General features: G+C 43.9%; 1 long non-coding RNA gene across 1 annotated transcript; it reads right to left on the bottom strand.

Moving 5' to 3' along the window:
• LOC102164637 lies at positions 12,367-19,134 on the bottom strand. Its single transcript, XR_299365.3, has 3 exons — positions 18,865-19,134; positions 16,569-17,330; positions 12,367-12,405 (listed from the first exon to the last, which is right to left on the bottom strand). It is a non-coding gene; the product is annotated as an uncharacterized LOC102164637 (long non-coding RNA).

The following is a 19,444-nucleotide window of genomic DNA, read 5'->3' as shown; positions in this document are numbered from 1 at the left end:
GAGGACCTCAGCCTGCGTTTCCTCTGCTAAGAGGCCCAGGTATAATACACGCCACATCCTTACTGCCCCACCTAAATAGAGACCAAATCTTTGGCTGTTCCAAGGGCCCATCTCTGGTCCCATGAGATTGGCAGCTATTTGTGGAGCCTCCATCACTCAGATGAGCAACTGCTCACTGCCGTCAGGTCCCAGGGTTGTGCTGGCTGGGCTGGGATCCAGGCTGTCAAGTACTGCCGACAGGTGTGCTGAGAGGGTGGATCTGAGGACAGTCACTCCCACCTCTTGCCCTGCCTCTGCAGTCCTTGTGAAATCCCCTTCAAGGTCACACCTCTGTGACAGAACAGGTTTAATCTCTGGGTGCTGCTTGTATTTCTTGTGTCCTAATTTTCACAAAGCCTCCAGTGCTATGCCCCAGGCCACTCAAAGAAGGAAACTGTTGGCAGGAAACAGTAGTTCCTCCCCGGGGGCTGGATGAGCCCCAGCGGCCATGATGGTGAGTTTTCTGGACCACTTCTCTGTGGTTGAGTGAAAGGCTTTCACATTTTGAGGTAGAACTGGGGCTTCTACCAATTGGATTAGAGGTGACAACCCACTGTACGGGTAAACAGCTTCTTTTCCAGAGAGATGCTTAGACCATAACAACAACAGCAAAGCATTAACAGTTCTAGGAGTTCCCATTGTGACTCATTGGTAATGAACCCAACTAGTATCCATGAGGATTCGGGTTCAATCCCTGGCCCAGCTCAGTGGGCTAAAGATCCGGCATTGCCATGAATTATGGTGTAGGTCACAGACGGGGCTCAGACCTGGCGTTGCTGTGGCTGTGGCATAGGCCAGCAGCTGAAGCTCCAGTTCAACCCCTAGCCTGGGAACTGCCATATGCTGCAGGTGCGGTCCTAAAAAGACAACAACAACAAAAAAAGAGTTAACAGTTCTAGAGTATTCTGTGTGCCAGGTACTGTGCAAAGTGCTTTAAGTGGAGTATCCCATTTGTCTCAAAATAACCCCAAAGGTATATAGTAGTATCCCCATTTTCCCTGATGAGGAAACTGAGGCTCCAAGAGGTTATAGGATTTGCTGGAAGTGACACAGCCCAGTGATAAAGCCAGGACTGGAAAGCTAGTAAGTCTGGCTCATGTCATCAACCAGCATTCTGGATGTGACTATTTTGTCACTGATCCTGGGCTCTTAAGACCTATAGTGCAGATTGGGTCTGGCCTTGGGAGGAATCCTCTCCACCTCCTCGTGGTCCAGTGTTCCCATCTCCTTGGTGGGGACAGGAGGAAGAGAGAGCGTCCCTGGTAGGACTCCGGAGAGACCGCCTCATTGCTGCCACCAATGCAGCCCTCCCCATCCCCCTGGCCCTCCCAGATGCACTGGTGTGCCTACCTCCTAATTTCCTTGGCCCATCAGTCTTCTCCCTCAACTCTGAGCTGGAGTAAACCCAGACCCATCCCTTGCTCCTCTTCCCAAGGTCCTAAAGAGGAGTGGCAAGCCCAACTGACAGCAGGACTTGGCTGGCCCAGGCTAGAGCTGAAGGCTGTTCGCTTGCCTCTTCCTTGGCTGGGAACGTCCCTTCAAGGGGCATGGTTTCTCTAAGGGCACAGATTCTAGAGAGTGGAGAAGAGGGTCTTTAAATGTGGGAAATAGCACTTCTGGTGATACCTGAGGAAGGTTTGCTGGCACCCACCATCTTTGGTGGTTGTGGTTTAAAACCTAGAATTACTGTGACTCTGGTGTAGGCTGGTGGCTACAGCTCCGATTAGACCCCTAGCCCGGGAACCTCCATATGCCACGGGAGCGGCCCTAGAAAAGGCAAAAAGACAAAAAATAAATTAATTAATTAATTAATTAATTTAATTAAGTTAAATAAAACCTAGAATTAGAAAGTCACCATCAGATAAGGCATCTCATCTATTTCCTGTTTAGGAGCCCAGCCTTGAGTGGGCATTAGATGTAGTTCTTGCTTGAAGGCTTCAGAGCAGAGCGAGCGTAAAGCAGGCTAGCACTATCAGAGGAAAACCCCACAGTGTCATCCTCCCAGGCTCCTGGGGGCACATCCTTCAGCTTCATCAGGCCTCCAGTCAAATTCCAGGTCTTGGCATTCCCATTGTGACTCAGCAGGTTAAGAACCCAACATGGTACCCATGAGGATGCAGGTTCGATCCCTAGCCTTGCTCAGTGCGTTGAGGATCCTGTATTGCTGTGAGCCGTGGGGTCACCGATGCAGCTCAGATCCGCATTGCTGTGGCTTGTGGTGTAGGCCAGCAGCTGCAGCTCTGATTTGACCCCAGCCCAGGAACATCTACATGTCACAGGTGCAGCCCTAAAAAGAAAAGAAAAAAAAAAAAATTCCAGGCCTTGATCACATCAAAGTCTCGCAATCAACCAAATCTTCCTGCCAGGTAACCTTGTTCAGTTATAGAAGGAGGAACATCAGTCCCCCATAAGACCCCCCAAAGCCAAGATAACTTTAAGGAAGGGAATAGAGATCATAATGGGCCCAGAAAAAAAAAGATCACTGGGCCAGTAGCCTGAAAACTTAGAGCCCAACCCTATCAAGAAGCGTCGCTTTGGCAGTCTAACTGGATCCTGCCCTGATTCCGCTGGGAGAAGCAGGAGGATTAGAATCCCTTGTTGGGCTGCACCAGATTTTAAACCTCCTTTCAACTGGGAATCATCTGCAATTCTCTCAATCCTTATAATATCTGCCACCTAATAAATACTGGGAGCCAGGCATATGGAAGCGTTAACGCACTCAGCCCTCCCCATAGTGCAGGGAGGTGGTTTTTATTAACGTCTTTTTCAGAAGTGGGGAAAGAAGCTTGCCAAAGACACCAGAGCTGATAGGAGAAAGGAAAGGATTTGAATGTGGGTCTAACTCCAGTGCTGATCCTCTCCTGTCCACACTCTGCCTCTGGAACTCTATCCACTTACACAGCCTGCTGCCCCTTGAAAGGAAGTAAAAGGCACAGACAGATGGGACCCAGGTGGAGACTCTACCCAGAAAATGGGCACTTCCTGAGCAAAGGTGCCACAGTGACAGCCCTTGTGAACGGCAGCCTGCAAAGATTAACCACAGGGCTGTCTCCCATGTAGAAATAGGCTCCCTTTTGTCCACATAGCCCTACAGGCAAACAATAGCTCCATCACCCAGGAGACCACAGAAAAAAGGGAGGGAGAGAGATATGGACAGGACAGGGTGTAAACAAGATGCTGTATATGGGCAGAGAGAGAGAGAGAAAAAAAATGATGTAAAGGCAGAACACACCAGGATATTTGACGTGCAGGCTTTCAAAATTATGCCTCCATGCTTTATGTGAGGAGTGTACACAAATGAGGCTGTATTTTCAACTACGTCACATGCACTGCTTTGCAACCAAAAACAATATTTGTGCTTCATGTGCTGCCCCGTGGTGTTTTATACACAGAATCACCTGGCACAGGTCCTGTCCCCAAGATTCAAATTAACGTTTGCATGGGGGAGGGGTGCGAGGGGAGGTGGGGGAGGGAAGCAGGCGTGTTCTGCCGGCCACACTCGGGGCCACTGACATTGCCGGGCATGATGGATGCTGCCAGCGCTGTTGCCTAGCAACCCAATACCCTTCAAGAAAATTCAGCAGTCTCGCTGGCTCGATGAAGCAAACAGGGCTGGTTCGGCATGGCACTGGGCATGGAAAGACAATAGTGGTTTTGTTCCAGTTATGCATAATCCTTCTTTCTGATTTCCTGTATAGATCAACATACCTGAGGGGACGTGGAGCCCGGCGCGGGACTGGGGCTGGAAAAAGCCCAGGGTTTTTTAAATTACCTCCAAATCGGCTTCAGACACTAGTGGAATTTTACTGGCTGGTCCCATGATGCTCCTTCAATCCCCGGTCCTTTTCACAACATAAAGGCTGATCTCCACTACGTGACTCACCAGCATACCTCCAGATAGTTGTTTGTCAGCCCTGTCATGAGTCATGCTTTCTTCAGCTTTCTTTTCTCCTCCAAACTGAACCACTTGACATTTTAGAATGGGGTTGGGGGAAGGGGTTTGATTTTTTTTTTTTCTTGATGTCACTCCACGGCTTTGTGTGCGAGTGTGGGGGTGTGTGGGACGAGGTGAGTAATGGCTGGGAGAACAGGTAAACAGGACTGAGGTTCTCCACGCCATCAGCTGCCTGGAAAGTCACCAAGTGCGAGGATGCTGAAACGGAACGTCTCTGGGCTAGAAGGGACGGTACCCTGGTCAGCATTCTGCCTTCCACCCATTCCTTTCCAGCAGCCTGCTGCTCCCTTTCTCCCCAACAAAGAGCTCTGCTTCACTTTGTGCAGTGCAGATGACAGCATCATTATAAGGCTTTCAGAAAAATCCAGCAGGAGTTATAAGACACAAAGAAAACCGGGATTTTCAGATGAAAAAAAGAGAAGCGCATTTGCCACACAAATTGTGCTGGACCAAGAGTTTCCTGGTGGCTCAGTGGGTTAGGGAGCCAGCGTTATTGCTGCTGCAGCTCCAGTCACTGCTGTGGCTCAGGTTCAATCCCTGGCCCTGGACCTTCCACCTGCCATGGGTACATCCTCCAAAAAAAAAAAAAAAAAAAACTGTGCTCGGAGTTCCCATAATGGCACAGTGGAAATGAATCCATGAGGATTGCGGGTTCAATCCCTGGCCTCGCTCTGTGTTTTGGGATCCAGTGTTGCCATGAGCTATGGTGTAATTTGCAGACACAGCTTGGATCTGGCGTTGCTGTGGCTGTGATATAGGCCGGCAGATTGTAGCTCCAATTAGGCCCCTAGCCTGGGAACCTCCATATGCACCAGGAGTGGCCCTAAAAAGCAAAAAAAAAAAAAAAAAAAACAAAACAAAAAAATTGTGCTGGACCAGACAGACCACAGGATCCCTGGGTTCAGGTTCTGATTCTGACATTTATTGAGCATGGGACGAACGTCTGCTTATTTTGCACGGCCCAGCACACATCTCATCTTCTCCATGAAGCTCTCGGCCTCTTAGATATATTCACTTAGATATTTATCTTTGAGTGAATTTCACATCTGTTTAGATATTTTCCTCCCAGAGTGTGAGCACCTCCAAGTCAGACACTGTTTTGTGTACCTGCATCACATCAGCTTAGCACCACAGCAGATAGATAGCAGATGCTCGGTTCATGCTTCCTGTTTGGAGGAGAGATAGATAAATGAAAGAATTGATTAACCACTCCAATAACTAAATCCAATTAACCCCTTGGAACCCTATTTGTTTCTATACTTAATGTCCACTCACACAAAAGGAATGAGGATCTAGGAGTTGCCAATGAAAGCATTTCGAACATTACACAACAGCACGTTACTAAAAAGCATTATTGGAGGAGTTCTCATTGTAGCAGAGTGGAAACAATCTGACTAGTATCCATGAGGATGCGGGTTCGATCCCTGTCCTTGCTCAGTGGGTTGGGGATCCAACATTGCCATGAGCTGTGGTGTAGGTTGCAGATGCAGCTTGGATCCCAAGTTAGGCTGGCAGCTGCAGTTCTGACTCAACCCCTAGTCTGGGAACTTCTATATGCTGCACATGTGGCCCTAAAAAGCAAAAAAGAAAGGATGGAATGAAGGAAGAAAGTTAGGGAGGGAGGAAGAAAGGAGAGAGAAAGAAAAGGAAGGAAGGAAGGAAGGAAGAAAAAGAGGGAGGGAGGAAAGAAGGAAGGGAGAGAAAAAGAGAAAGTAAGCAAGCACTATTGGAAAAGAAAAAAGTAATGATAGTCAAAAGTGTCCCCAAAGTCAGGGATCAGGACCAATTCCACTCATAGACATAAAGTAGGGAAGGAAAGAATTCCAGCTAATACAAAATACTTCTCCCATCAGGTTGGAGTAATGCCTGAAATTCCCAAAATATTTGCTTCTTCAGATTAAGACATTGCAGATCCTTGTTAAAAATGGAAATGCTCTCGGCAAAGTTTCCTTGCCTGCCCACTTGCCTCTCTCACAAGCGTCCTATTCTAATAAATCTATTTCTTGCCAAAAAAAAAAAAGTGTAAATGCTCTCTTGCAGCAATCACATATTAGTCCATTATTAACCTTGAGTGCTTTAGTTACACACATTAAATCCACTTGCAGGGTTAAAGGACATGAGGCAGGAAATTACTTTTTACTTTTCATTATGAAAATATTCAAACACACAAAACTAGAAGCAATAGAATGAGAAGTCCCTGTGTGTGCATCAGCCAGCTTAACAACTATCATCTGAAAACAAATCCTATTTCGTTCTTCTACTTCCCCAACCTGGATTATTTAGAAGCAAATACAAAACCTCCTAGCATTTCATTTACAATAGCCAAGACATGGAAGTAACCTAAACGTTCATCCACAAAGGACTGGATAAAGATGTGGTACATCTAAACAATAGAATATTACTCAGCCATAAAAAATAATGAAATAATGCCACATACAGCAACATGGATGGACCGAGAAACTATCATACTAAGTGAAGTAAGAGAGAGAAAGACAAATATCATATGAAATCACTAATATGTGGACTCTAACAAAGAACGATACAAAAGAACTTACAAAACAGAAAGACTCAAAAGATTTTGAAATGTAGAGAAATGCAAATCAAAACTACCACAAGATACCATCTCACACAACCAGTGTAAACGGCCATCATTGATAAGTCCACAAATAACAAGTGCTGGAGGGGGTGTGGAGAAAAGGGAACCCCCTGCACTGTTGGTGGGAATGTAAGCTGGTACAACCACTATGGAGAACAGTATGGAAGTACCTTAGAAATCTATTCATAGAACTACCATGTGACCCAGCAATCCCACTCTTGGACATATATCCAGACAAAACTTTACTTAAAAAAGACAAATGCACCCGCATGTTCACTGAAGTTCTATTCACAATAGCCAAGACATGGAAACAACCCAAATGTCCATCAATAGAGGATTGGATTAGGACATGTGGTATATATACACAATGGAATACTACTCGGCCATAAAAAAGAACAAAATAATGCCATTTGCAGCAACATGGATGGAACCAGAGACTCTCATACTGAGTGAAGTAAGTCAGAAAGAAAAAGATAAGTACCATATGATATCACTTATATCTGGAATCTAATATAAGGCATAAATGAACCTTTCCACAGAAAAGAAAATCACAGACTTTCAAAATAGACTTGTGGTTGCCAGGGGGAGGCAGAGGGAGTGGGGTGGTTGGGGAGCTTGGGGTTGATACAGACTATTGCCTTTGGAATGGATAAGCAATGAGGTCCTGCTGTGTAGCACTGGGAACTATGTCTAGTTACTTATGATGGAGCATGATAATGTGTGGAAATAGAATGTGTACATGTATGTGTAACTGGGTCACCATGCTGTACAGTAGGGAAAAAATTGTATTGGGGAATAACTATTAAAAAATAATAATAATAAAATGAAAAAAATTTAATAAATAAATAAAAGAAATTCATGGTTACCAAAGGGGAAATGTGGAGTGGGAAAGATAAAAAAAGGGATTGGGATCGACTGTATTACACACACACACACACACACACACACACACACGCACTACTATATATAAAACAGATAGGTAACAGGAACCTACTATTGAGCACAGTGTAATCTAATCAGTACTGTGTCGTGACCTAGATGGGAAAAGAATCGGAAAAGGAAGGGATATATGTATGTGTATAACTGATTTATTTTGCTGTATACCTGAAACTAACACAACCTTCTAAGTCAACTATACTCCAATAGAATTTATTTTCAAAAAAACCTTCCCAAACAGTTCATTCATGTGTATTTCAGTATAGAGCTCTAAAACATATGCACTCTTTTTTTTAACATAACCACAACATCACTATCAATACCTAAAGTAATAATAATAATCCCTTAATATCATCAAATAGTTGGTCAATAATCAGTGTTCAACAATTCAGTTTTGAGGCAAAAGTAACATTAGGCTCAGAAGACGGCAGGGGCAGACTTTAGGGCTGATCTCACCCAGGGGAAGAAGACTTGGATTTCGCTCCCTTCACTGTGTTGGTTTGTTTTGTTTTCCAGCCTCACAATTGCCAAGAGCAATCCACACGTGGGGAAGAACTTGAACGTCTCAGCCAAAATATTAATGGCTCTCCCTGTTGGCCAATGCCTTCTCCCGGCTGCTATAAAAATCACAGAGAGTTCGGTTTTCTTAACCTGACATCCGTAGGATTCCATCACTTCATCCTGTGGTCAGCATCACCTGATCATAGATAAGCCAGGCATACTTGTCTGAGCCTCAGTTTCTTTGCACAGTGGAAGTAATAACAGGACCTACCCCAGAGGGCTCTTAAGAAAATTAAAGAAGATAATGTATGTAAAGCCTTAGAAAAGCTCTTGGCACAGGACACCTATAATGAACATGAACCACTGTGTTGTTATTTCCCAGTCTCCTTGGAAACCAAAGCTTGGACAAGCCGATGCTTGATGTGGTTGATCCTAATGGCCGGCTTATGGCCACCTCCTCTGCTTGACAACATACTACACCTGAATTTCTTTTTTAATCTTTTTAGGGCGGCACCGCGGCATATAGTGGTTCCCAGGCTAGGGATTGAATTGGAGCTGTAGCTGTAGCCACAGCAATGTGGGATCTGAGCAGTGTCTTCGACTTATACCACAGCTCACAGCAACGCCGGACCCTTAACCCACTGAGCATGGCCAGGGATCGAACCTGTGTCCTCATGGATCCTAGTCAGGTTTTTACCGCTGAGCCATGACCAGAACTCCCTACACCTGAAATATTTTAAGCCAGTGTTCTTCAAAGGGTACCTTACAGACACTTGCATCAAAATCACCGGAGCAATTACTTAAAAGGTGGATCACTACGCCCTGGGCAAGTCTTAAAAACACTAAAGTTTGAGAACTTCTGCTTTCGACTTGCTGAAGTGCTTGTGGAATGACTTTCCCCACCAAAGAGAAACCGGGGAGCCTGAGAAGACAACGAAGGGACCTGGGACCTGGAATCAGGAGGCCAGCAGGGGAAACTGGCCATTCATTTACCTGTGGAAAAAAACTAGTAATATCTCCCTAATGGAACCGCAGAGCCAAACGGGATCCTGAGAAGGGGAAAATATTTTCCATGAACCAAGTGATGTTACTCACTTGTATTTTTATCCCCATTCCAAGGACCTAAATATAGAATCCCTATTTGGTGCTTCCAACAGAAGACCACGTGGTCAGATGATGTTTGTGACAAAGGACATCGTTCATGAGAATCACATCCATTCATTCATTAACAAATATTTGTTAAGTGTCGATTCTTTGCCGGGGACTATGCTGGCATCGATCAGGGAAAAAGCAGTCACATACCCTGCCTTCTTGAACACACAGGGCTCCGAAATATCCAGGGACAAAGGAAGGACAAGGAAAACCTTCAAGCCCACAGCAGTCTAGAGATGAGAAAGGACCTCAATGGACACAGTTCTTTCCTAAAACGGGGAAGAAGACAAAGATCCAAAAAGATGAAGCAGCTTCACACCCCCCAGAGAGACGGGGGCTAGAAAAGTACTCCTTCCTTGCTTCTTGGAACACTTCCTCCCTGTCTGTTTTACCCTTTTCTGCACCAAGAAAAGCAAAGAAGCAAAACAAATATTGAGTTGCCCTTTCTCCATGTCATCAGAATGAGTCATTTGAGTTGACGGCCACAGAATTCTGCCCATTTCATGCCATGCATTAAAATTTTCATGTTTCAATTAAAACGATTACAGAGTTCCCATCGTGGCTCAGTGGTAACAAACCCGACTAGTACCCATGAGGATGCAGGTTCGATCCCTGGCCTCGCTCAGTGGGTTAAGGATCTGGTATTGCCATGAGCTGTGGTGTAGGTTGCAGACATGGCTCAAATCTGGTGTGGCTGTGGCCGTGGTGTAGACCAGAAGCTGCAGCTCTGATTGGACCCCTAGCCTGGGAACTTCCATAAGCCGCAGGTACAGCCCTAAAAAGACAGAAAAAATTGGGTTACAAAACATCATGCAGAGTGGGATCTCATTTTTGTAAACAATCTATCTGTGGTGTACACCTGCACAGAAAAAAGTTTGTACAAACCAAAGATTATCAACAGATTTGCCCTAGAAGCTAAGCTTATAGGCACTTTTCATTTTCTTCTTTATATTCCTGGAACTTCTTGGAATTTTCCAAATCTTCTACAGTGAACACAAATTATTTCTGTAATAAGTAAAAAAGTTTTTCAAAAATAGCATTTGGTTCCTTTTTTAAGTTGGTGAGTTTTGCCTAAATCTATTCTCATGAGAGGTTCCTAGAATCTTTTCACCCCAAAATTAAACTCAAGGTTGGTCTTCCAGCAGAAGAGATGAGACACCAAAATAGCCACCTGTTGACAGAACTCCTCTAAGACATTCCTTGGATTTATCCAGGCAAAGACAGCCCAGAATGGAATCAACTCATCTACCAGTGTTTCCCAGTCCCTACCAAGTTCAAGGAACTGCCCTGGGCCCTGGGCCCCAAGGTCAAAGACACAGAAGACATGGTCCCGATCTTCAAGAAATTTGGGATTTAGCTGAGGAGTCAAAGCAAAAGTACATTCAAAGGTTAGCAGCAAAACATGAACACAGATGTGAGATTGGAAAGTACCCTGTGTGTTGGGACAACAAGGACAGTTTATTTCGGAAGCCATAGGAGCCAAGTGGCAGAGACAAGACTGGGGACACTGGGAAGCCATGAAGGTTTTTAGCAGGGAGGGGGGATAAGATCTGTGTTTAGGGAAGATTAATGTCTCTGCCACACACAGCAATATTTGAGCAGGGGGAGACAGAGGAGAGGGAGGAAAACTAGGCAAAAAAGATCAAGAATAATGAGTTTCTGAGTTCCCATCGTGGCTCAGCGGTTAACAAACCCGACTAGTATCCATGAGGACGTGGATTCGATCCCTGGCCTTGCTCGGTGGCTTAAGGATCCAGTGTTGCCGTGAGCTGTGGTGTAGATTGCAGACACGGCTTGGATCCCGTGTTGCTGTGGCTATGGTGTAGACCAGCAACAACAGCTTGGATTGAACCCCTAGCCTGAGAACATCCATATGCTGCAGGTGCAGCCCTAAAAAACAAAACAAAACAAAACAAAAAAAGGATACTGAGGTTCAGATCCAGCTTAGTCACTAACAGGCAACCTTGAACATATCACCTCTATTGCCTGCAACTAGTCTCTTCGCCTACCACGTGAAACAATCAGACTAGAATCTCCAAAGTCCTTTGCAACTGTCAAAATTCTTAAGTTCCACGATCCAGGCAAGAATGATAAAGGCCTCAAAGAGGGTGTTGATGATTTTATTCTAGCAAATCCCTCACAGAGGAGTGGCTAAATCACCTTCAACACAGACACCAGCAAAACTGGATTAGATTTTCCCCTCCAATCTCATTTTTAACCCCTTGAGATGCTTGGCAGAGAATCTTTTCTCTTAGCTTTTTTTGTTTTAACTGAGATATAATTGACATACCATGAAATTCACCATTTTTTTCTTTTTACAGCTGCACCCGCAGCATATGGAAGTTCCCAGGCTAGGGGTTGAACCTGAGCTGCAGCTGCAGGCCTACACCACAACCAAAGCAACACAGGATCTGAGCTACATCTGCGACCTATGCCACAGCTTGCAGCAATGCTGGGTCCTTAACCCACTGAGCGACGCCAGGGATGGAACATACATCCTCAAGGAGACTATGTCCAGCCCTCAACCCACTGAGCCACAGTGGGAACTCCCACCATTTTAAAGTATAGAATTTAGCGGGTTTTAGTATATTCACAAAGTTATGCAACCATCGCCACTATATAATTTCCAGAACATTTCCGTCACTGCAAAAAAGAAATCCCATACCCACTAGTAGTCATTCCCCAATCCCCCTTCCCCAGCCCTTGGCAATGAGCAATCTACTACCTGTCTCTATAGATTTGCCTCATGGTAGGCATTTCACTCAAATGGGATCATACAATTTGTGACCTTCTGCATCTAGCTTCTTTCATCAGCATGCTGCTTTCAATGTCTATCCACGTGGTAAAGAGCTTATGTCAGTACTTTGCTCCTTTTTATGGCTGAATACTATTTCATTGTAGGATACACCACATGTTTTATATCTGTTCAACCACTGATGGACATTTGGGATGTTTCCACTTTTCAGCAGTGCACTGGCTCTCATATTCCTATTCATCAGAGGAAAAACTGTCACAAGTTTCCACTAGTTGAATTTAAAAACATACACAAAAAAGAAGTGGATATAAGTGATATCATATGGTATTTGTCTTTCTCTTTCTGACTTACTTCACTTAGTACGAGAGTCTCTAGTTCCATCCATGTTGCTGCAAATGGCATTCTTTTCTTCTTTTTTATGGCTGAGTAATTCCATTGTATATATATACCACATCTTCTTAATCCATTCATCTGTCAATGGACAATATGGCACAAATGAAACTATCTACAGAAAAGAAACAAACTCATGGACCTGGAGAACAGACTTGTGGTTGCCAAGGGGCGGGGATGAGATGGACTGGGAGTCTGGGGTTAGCAGATTCAAACTATTGCATTTGAGTGGATAAGCAATGAGATCCTGCTGTATAGCACAGAGAACCATATCTAGTCACTTGTGATGGAACACGATGGAGGATGATGTGAGATAAAGAATAATATATATATATATAAACTGGGTTACTTAGCTGTACAGCAGAAATTGACAGAACATTGTAAATCAACTATAATAGCAAAAAATAAAAATCTTTTTTTAAAAAATGGAAATTTGGGGTGGAGGAGCATAGTCAATCCCAGACAGTGACCAAACCAACTTCATCTGTAGTAACCGCTGTAGACATTCGTTATGACAAGTTTTCCATAGATACTGCAGGAGTAAACAACATATTTGTATCGCCAAAGAATGTGTGACTTCAAGCAAAAATTTTTGTGCAGCAAAGCCCAGTCCATGGATTTAAAAATGCCGCAGGATTAGAGGATAATCTTTAGCTTTCATGTTCTGCCAATGAGAAGGCACTGAGTTTGTAGATTCCCGGCATGACCGAATCTGCGTCTCAGCCTATGTGTGACCTGCTTTTCACTCCGTAAACAACCAATTAAAACCCTTGTCTATCAGAGCTTCAGCATAACTTCTCCTTTTCCCACAGTCCAAGCTGTTAATTTCCTCGTTGTGTTTGTATAAGCCAGAAAAACATGAACTATCACTGAACTGTCAATGTTGGCGTTACATTGTTAAGACCCAAGATGTCCTTGTCTTTTCCTAAATCAAATTGAATTTTTTAAAAGGCCAGTAAAACATTTATCTGGTTGACATGAGACCTCTGAGTTCAGGCCTTCCTAAATGGAAAGGGAAGAGGGGAAAAAACTCAGTTCCATGTTTTCTTCTTCCAGTTATTTAATAGATATTTTTGGGGTGCTGAGGCCAGGGCATGTGGAAGTTCCCAGGTTAGGGATCGAAGCCGTGCTACAACAGCTACCCAAGCCAATGCAGTGACAACACTGGATCCTTAAATCCTTAACCGCTTGAGCCACCAGGGAACTCCCTATTTAATACAATTTTAAATTATCATAAAGCCCAGAGAAAGAGTAGAGAGTCTTAAGGTTCAGAGCTTTATCACCAAGGAAAAAAAAATTACTACACATTTACTAAGAACCTTCTTTGTGACAGCAAGAGTGATAAGTTTCATGGTCTCTTGTAATCTAATTGAAGAGATTAAAATCTTCACAATTTGCCAGAGGCTGGTGGGGGAAAGAAAGGGGAGTTATTGCTAATGGGTATGAAGTTTCTTTTTTGACCTGGTGAAAATGTTCTTAAATTACATAGTGACGACAGTTGCACAACCTTGCGAATATACAAAAAAACACCGAAACGTACTTTTATCTGTCATCTTTTTTTTTTTTTTTTTTTTTTAGGGCCGCATTTGCAGCATATGTAATTCCCAGGCAAGAAGTCAAATCGGAGCTATCGTCGCCATCCTACACTACAGCCTCAGCAACACGGGATTGGAGCCTCATTTTCAACTTACACCGCAGCTCACGGCAACAGAGGATCCTTAACACACTGAGCAAGGCCAGGGATTGAACCCACATCCTCACGGAAAACTAGTTCGTTCCTGCTGAGCCACAATGGGAAGTCTTGAAATGCACATTTTAAAAGGGTACATGGATTTTATGGTATGTGAACCAAATCTCAATGAAATAAAAAAAAAACTGAAATAATAACAAGCCCCATTGTAGTATTACAAATAAAAGTGGGGGAAAGAAAAAAATATGCCTGGGGGTGGAGTAGAAGATAGGTGGTTTTCAAATGTGAGCTTTGCTATTGAATAAAAACTGTAGTAAATTTCCCTGCATCTTTGACATTGCCCAAATTTCTCAAAGCCCTGAACCAGCCATCCTACTGCAGGGGGGCTGCCTCCTCAGATCCTCAGCTTTCGCTGGTTCAACAGACACCCCCTGTCCACAGACTTGGGTGGAAGTTTTCCTAACTGCTTTGCCCCAAGAATGTGTTTTAAGGGAATGCTGCCTAGCTTACAAGGTGATTTGGAAATGTGCTGCTGGCTGTGTTTTATGCATTTTATCAAGTGTTTTTAACTTTGTACTAGCTGAGACCATGAAGGGCACAGTTTTCAAAGGTTGAAGTTAAATAATAATTTCACACCAGAAAACGTTCAACCAGGGCCACCAAGCAACAAGCAGCCTGGGTGGTCAATATTCTTGAGTCCTGGAGGCAGCTTCACATCTAAAGGTTGCACAGTGGCCCCTGGTCAAGTTTGAGGCAGGATAATACAGTGCTTGAGCCCGGGAGGGTCTCTTGGATGTAAGCCAACTGACTGGCCATATAATCTCAAGCATATTAATTAATCTCTCTAAAACCTGTTTCTCATCTGTAAAATGAGGTTTTGAGAGGATTCAATGAGCAAATGAATATAAAATGCTTAGACAACTGCCTGGAGAGCATAACTACTCCCGAAGTGGTGGCCACTGTCGGAATGGCTGACTCCTTGTGCTGTTGCTCTCTGACCGCCCTTATGGATGGAAGTGTTTGCCTCATCTAATAACCTTCAAGGAGGCTGGCAACCTGGCTGGGTATATTTTGATTGTCACCCCACTTAGGCCTATCATATCCTAAGATAAGGCAGCTAAAGAGTAAGGATCGAAGGACATCCTGGGGAAACTTGGTCAACATTCCATTTTGGAACCAACAAACCAGGTTTCACATTCGCCCTTTTCAGCATCTTTAGACTTGAAGCCATTCAAATTCAAGCGCCCCGCTCCTCCCAGGTTCTCAGTGGGTGGTACCAGAGCTTCTGTGTCAGAACCATGTGGGCTGTTTGTTTAAAATAGGCAATTCCCAGGCCCTTCCAGGATTCGTTTCACTAGAGTCTCTAGGGAGGGAACCGGCATGTCAACAAGCTCCTCAGAGCCTCTTCTGCTGGATTTGAGAAAACTGAGCCTCTGCAGCCAGAGTACTTAAAGCTGTGTGTCAAGCATACAGCAGGTGCTTAAGACATTTTTTACTTAATAAATAAGAAAAAGATTAAATAATAGTAATAGAAAAGTTCTAAAGGCTAAATAGAAATAATCATTGAATGAATGAATGAGTGAAAGAATGAGGCAGTCATGTGTATCTAATTTCTTTGGTCCATCTCACCACATTGTCCTTGATCAGGAAAGGGGAAATCACTATCATTTATTGAGGGAATTTTTCCCCCAGCATAAAAGCAATATACGTATACAACTGATGCTTAAAACTTAGAAGGAAAACACAGAAAAGCAGGAAGGAAAAGACAAATGAAAATCACTGCTCAGAGGTTACCATCTTGGGTGTTATTTGTGCAGTTATTTCTGGCTTTTTGTATGATGCATATAAATACATAATTATTTAACAAAAATACTGTCATGTTATACACTGAATTCTCTTTTGAGCCTGCTTTTTTTTTAAAAAAACTTATCAGTGTATTATGAGCCATTTGCAGCAACATGGATGGACCTAGAGAATATCATACTAAGTCAGAAAGAGAAAGACAAATACCATATGATATCATTTATATGAGGAATCTAAAATATGATACAGATGAACTTATCTACAAAACAGACTCAGAGATATAGAGAACAGTCTTGTGGCTGCCAAGGGGCAGGGGGTTGAGAGAGGTATGGATTGGGAGTTTGGGATTAACAGATGCAAACTATTATATATAAAATGGATAAACAACGAGGTCCTGCTAAATAACACAGGGAACTATATTCAATATCTTGTGATGAACCATAATAGAAAAGAACGTGTGTGTATATATATATCTGTGAGTGTATTTACATATATATGTGTATGTGTGTGTATAAAACTGAATCACTTTGCTGTACCACAGAAATTAACACATTGTAAATCAACTATACTTCAATAAAATAAATTTCTAAAAAACCAATGCATTATGAATATGTTCTCAGCTCAGCAAATTCTTCCCACCATAATTTTTAATGGCAGCATAACATTCCATTAAAGACATACTACAACTTATTTAATCCTTGTCCAATGGTTAAACATTCAAGCTCAATAATTAACTAAAAATAAAATGTACCTGTAGGTTCTAATCATCTGTCTTCAGTGGACATCTACAATTTAAGTTCCACAAGTGATTTCAATCAGTAGCCAGGACTGATGGCTACCGCCATGAAAGGCTACTTCTAGGATGTTCTCTCAGTAAACTTTTGGAGCTGGAATAAAAATAAGGAAAAATTTCCATGCCTCAAGAATGTCAGCAAACCTGGATTACATCAACTCTGGTGAGTCCAGGGTACACAGTGTTCTCACAGACCACGAAAAGCAAGAACATCAGTCCTCTTGTCAGCATCAAAATGGACCAACTTGATCTAGTGCTGCCAAGAGGGTATCAGCTTTATTTCTGATAAATACAAGCACTTTGAGAACTATACAGTGATGCTCTGCCAACTGGAATGAGTTATTTTTACTATCTCTTTCCCTTTTGTTGCTTCAAATAGTTGCCACGACATGACAGAAGGAGTTTGCTGTCTCTTAGGAGCTTGGATGTTGAAGGAATACCTACAAATGTAAAGACTTAATGATACGTCTTTATAAAGTTTATACAATTATGTTGCAATTTAGTTAAATTTTTAGCTGAACAAGTTTAATTTTTACTGAACATCCATACCAACTTCTTCTCCAATATGAAGAACAAAGTCATTTTAAAAAGTGAAAAACTGATTCGAAGGGAACTGGCTACAGCTCCTTGAAGGCAGAGTCTGTCTTGGTTGCCTTCATCCCCTGGAGCATCCATCACGGCCTCTAACATGCAGCTGAAGTCTGTTGAATGAATTAGTGCCTGAATGAAAGAACGAATGAATGAATTAGGAGATGGATGGTCCTCTATCCCACCTTAAGCCATAAAGTAAAAATGATCTAAATTACTCTGTCTTCCTGCAGATGTGCTCTTAATCTCCAAAGGTCATCCACCAATAATACCCTCCTTGGTTAAAAACTCAAAATCGATGGCGCTTTTATTCAGCCTTGCAATTCCATGCACAGATTCAAAAACCCACAGAAATATGTCACTGGCCCAATCTTCCCCCTAAAGTTAGTGTCGACGAATGATGCCAATGATCATGATGACGAAAGAAGCTGCAAATAAGAAAAGCATTTACTCTGGGTCTTAAGAATTACAATTCAGGAGACACAGAGTCAGGAATCTGGGAAAGAGTGTTCCGCGAAGGAGAAAGAGTCAGGGGCTTACAAGACAAAAGAAAAAAAAGAAAAGAAAAAGCCCACAAGTTTGTTAAAAGTTGCCCGGAGAGAACTGTGATGGACTCTGACGCAGATCAGAAAATATGTGTCCTGAAGGAATCACAAACTGTTTTAGGGTAGGGGTCTGATACGTCGATAGACTGCCACGCATTTCCGGTAGATGTTCTGGATGACTTGATGACGTCAAAGATCAGATTCCACCGAGGCTGAGACATGCAGAAGTCACCCACTCTCAGGGGCCTCCCAGCTCCACTTTCGAGACCCCCCCCGAGCAACACTGACTCCACTTTGATCTTCCTTTCCCAGGACCCAGGTAGCAAACTGAAAAGCCTCAGTATTCTTTTATCACTTCCCGGTCACAAGGGCGTCTGCAAGGTCATGGTAACTCATTTGCTACAGAAACGGTGGCTGCCTTTAAACTCGGGGCGGAAAAAGCCTCCGTTACACTCAGGTCCCCTCATCGATAATGTGCCCAGGCTCTCAGCTCCGTGCAATCGGCTGTGACCACGGGGCTCACCATTATCCTTCTCCATCTTCCTGGTACTAAAGTGTATCGCCCCAAACAGATCGCCGGGCTGATTCCCGAGGAACCTGAAAGCAAGCGTGTCCCCCCCACCCCCACCCCCTCGCGCCCCACCGCCGCCGTGTGCTTCTTTACTGACACAATGGTTGCACTGCCGCCAGGTTTCATCAACACTGTCCTGGGTGGTCCATCCAGGATGACGACATTAGTCCACAGGGCATTTCGAAATCCATGTGTCCCGCACACGGTCCACGTTCTGGGACGACTACCCCTCCCGCCTGTACACAGTCCATGCTCAACTTTTACTTTCTCTTTTACTACAGCGAACTAATTGTGCAAAGAAAAAAATATATATCATCTTCTTTTTCCTTATCATATAATTTCCTTTTTCAAACCAAACTCCTACAAAGCCTCCACTGTTCTCACATTTTCACGTGCACCCCATAAGCACACTCTTTTTTTTTTTTTTAAAGTAAACAGCATTCAGTGCTTTCTTGTTTACCAGTATATCCTGAGAGCCGATTGATTGTTCTAAAACCACTCGCCTGTCTTATCCTGTAAACTCCCACTTGGAGCCCGGGTTCTGACTCACCAGATGTGGCCACTCCCCCTGCAGGTGAGCTCCCTCAAGAGGGGCCGCTTCTGACAATAACCATTTCCCAGCTTTCAGAAGCCCTGAGGAAGCTCAGCTCTCCCTTCCCGGCCCCAGCTCAAGAAGGAAGTGAAAATAAGAATTAAGATTCCACAAGGAAGAATGGTCCAGGTTTGTGTTCCTCCTGCCTCTGTTAGAAAGACAATATTTTGTGAGCTGGTCTGGAGGAGGCGAGCAAGAGCTCAAGGTCACGGTACACTGACTCGGTGCCAGCACTGTGGCCAGATGCTACGCAGGAATTAACTCACCTGGTCTGTACTGTTCCTACCTCCATTCTCCAGGCGAGGTTAGGGGACTCAGACAAGCCACCAGCCGAGCCACCAGAGTGGCAGGGCTGGGATTCCATCCTAGGCCGTGGGGCTACATAACCTGCCGTTACCTCTGCAGGAAGAGCAGATAATGAGCAAATTGCAGGACCAGAGCCCTCCCCTCAACAGTGCCCCCTCCCCAACCGGGGGAAGGACCCCCCATTTAGGAGCATGGGAGCTGCAGAGGCCTTTACATGAGAAAAGCCCCCAAA

Source organism: Sus scrofa, chromosome 13 (genome assembly GCF_000003025.6).
Source record: "Sus scrofa isolate TJ Tabasco breed Duroc chromosome 13, Sscrofa11.1, whole genome shotgun sequence".
NCBI classification, from domain to species: domain Eukaryota; kingdom Metazoa; phylum Chordata; class Mammalia; order Artiodactyla; family Suidae; genus Sus; species Sus scrofa.
Note: the sequence above shows the minus strand (reverse complement) of the source record. Positions and strands in the feature narration are given on the sequence as shown.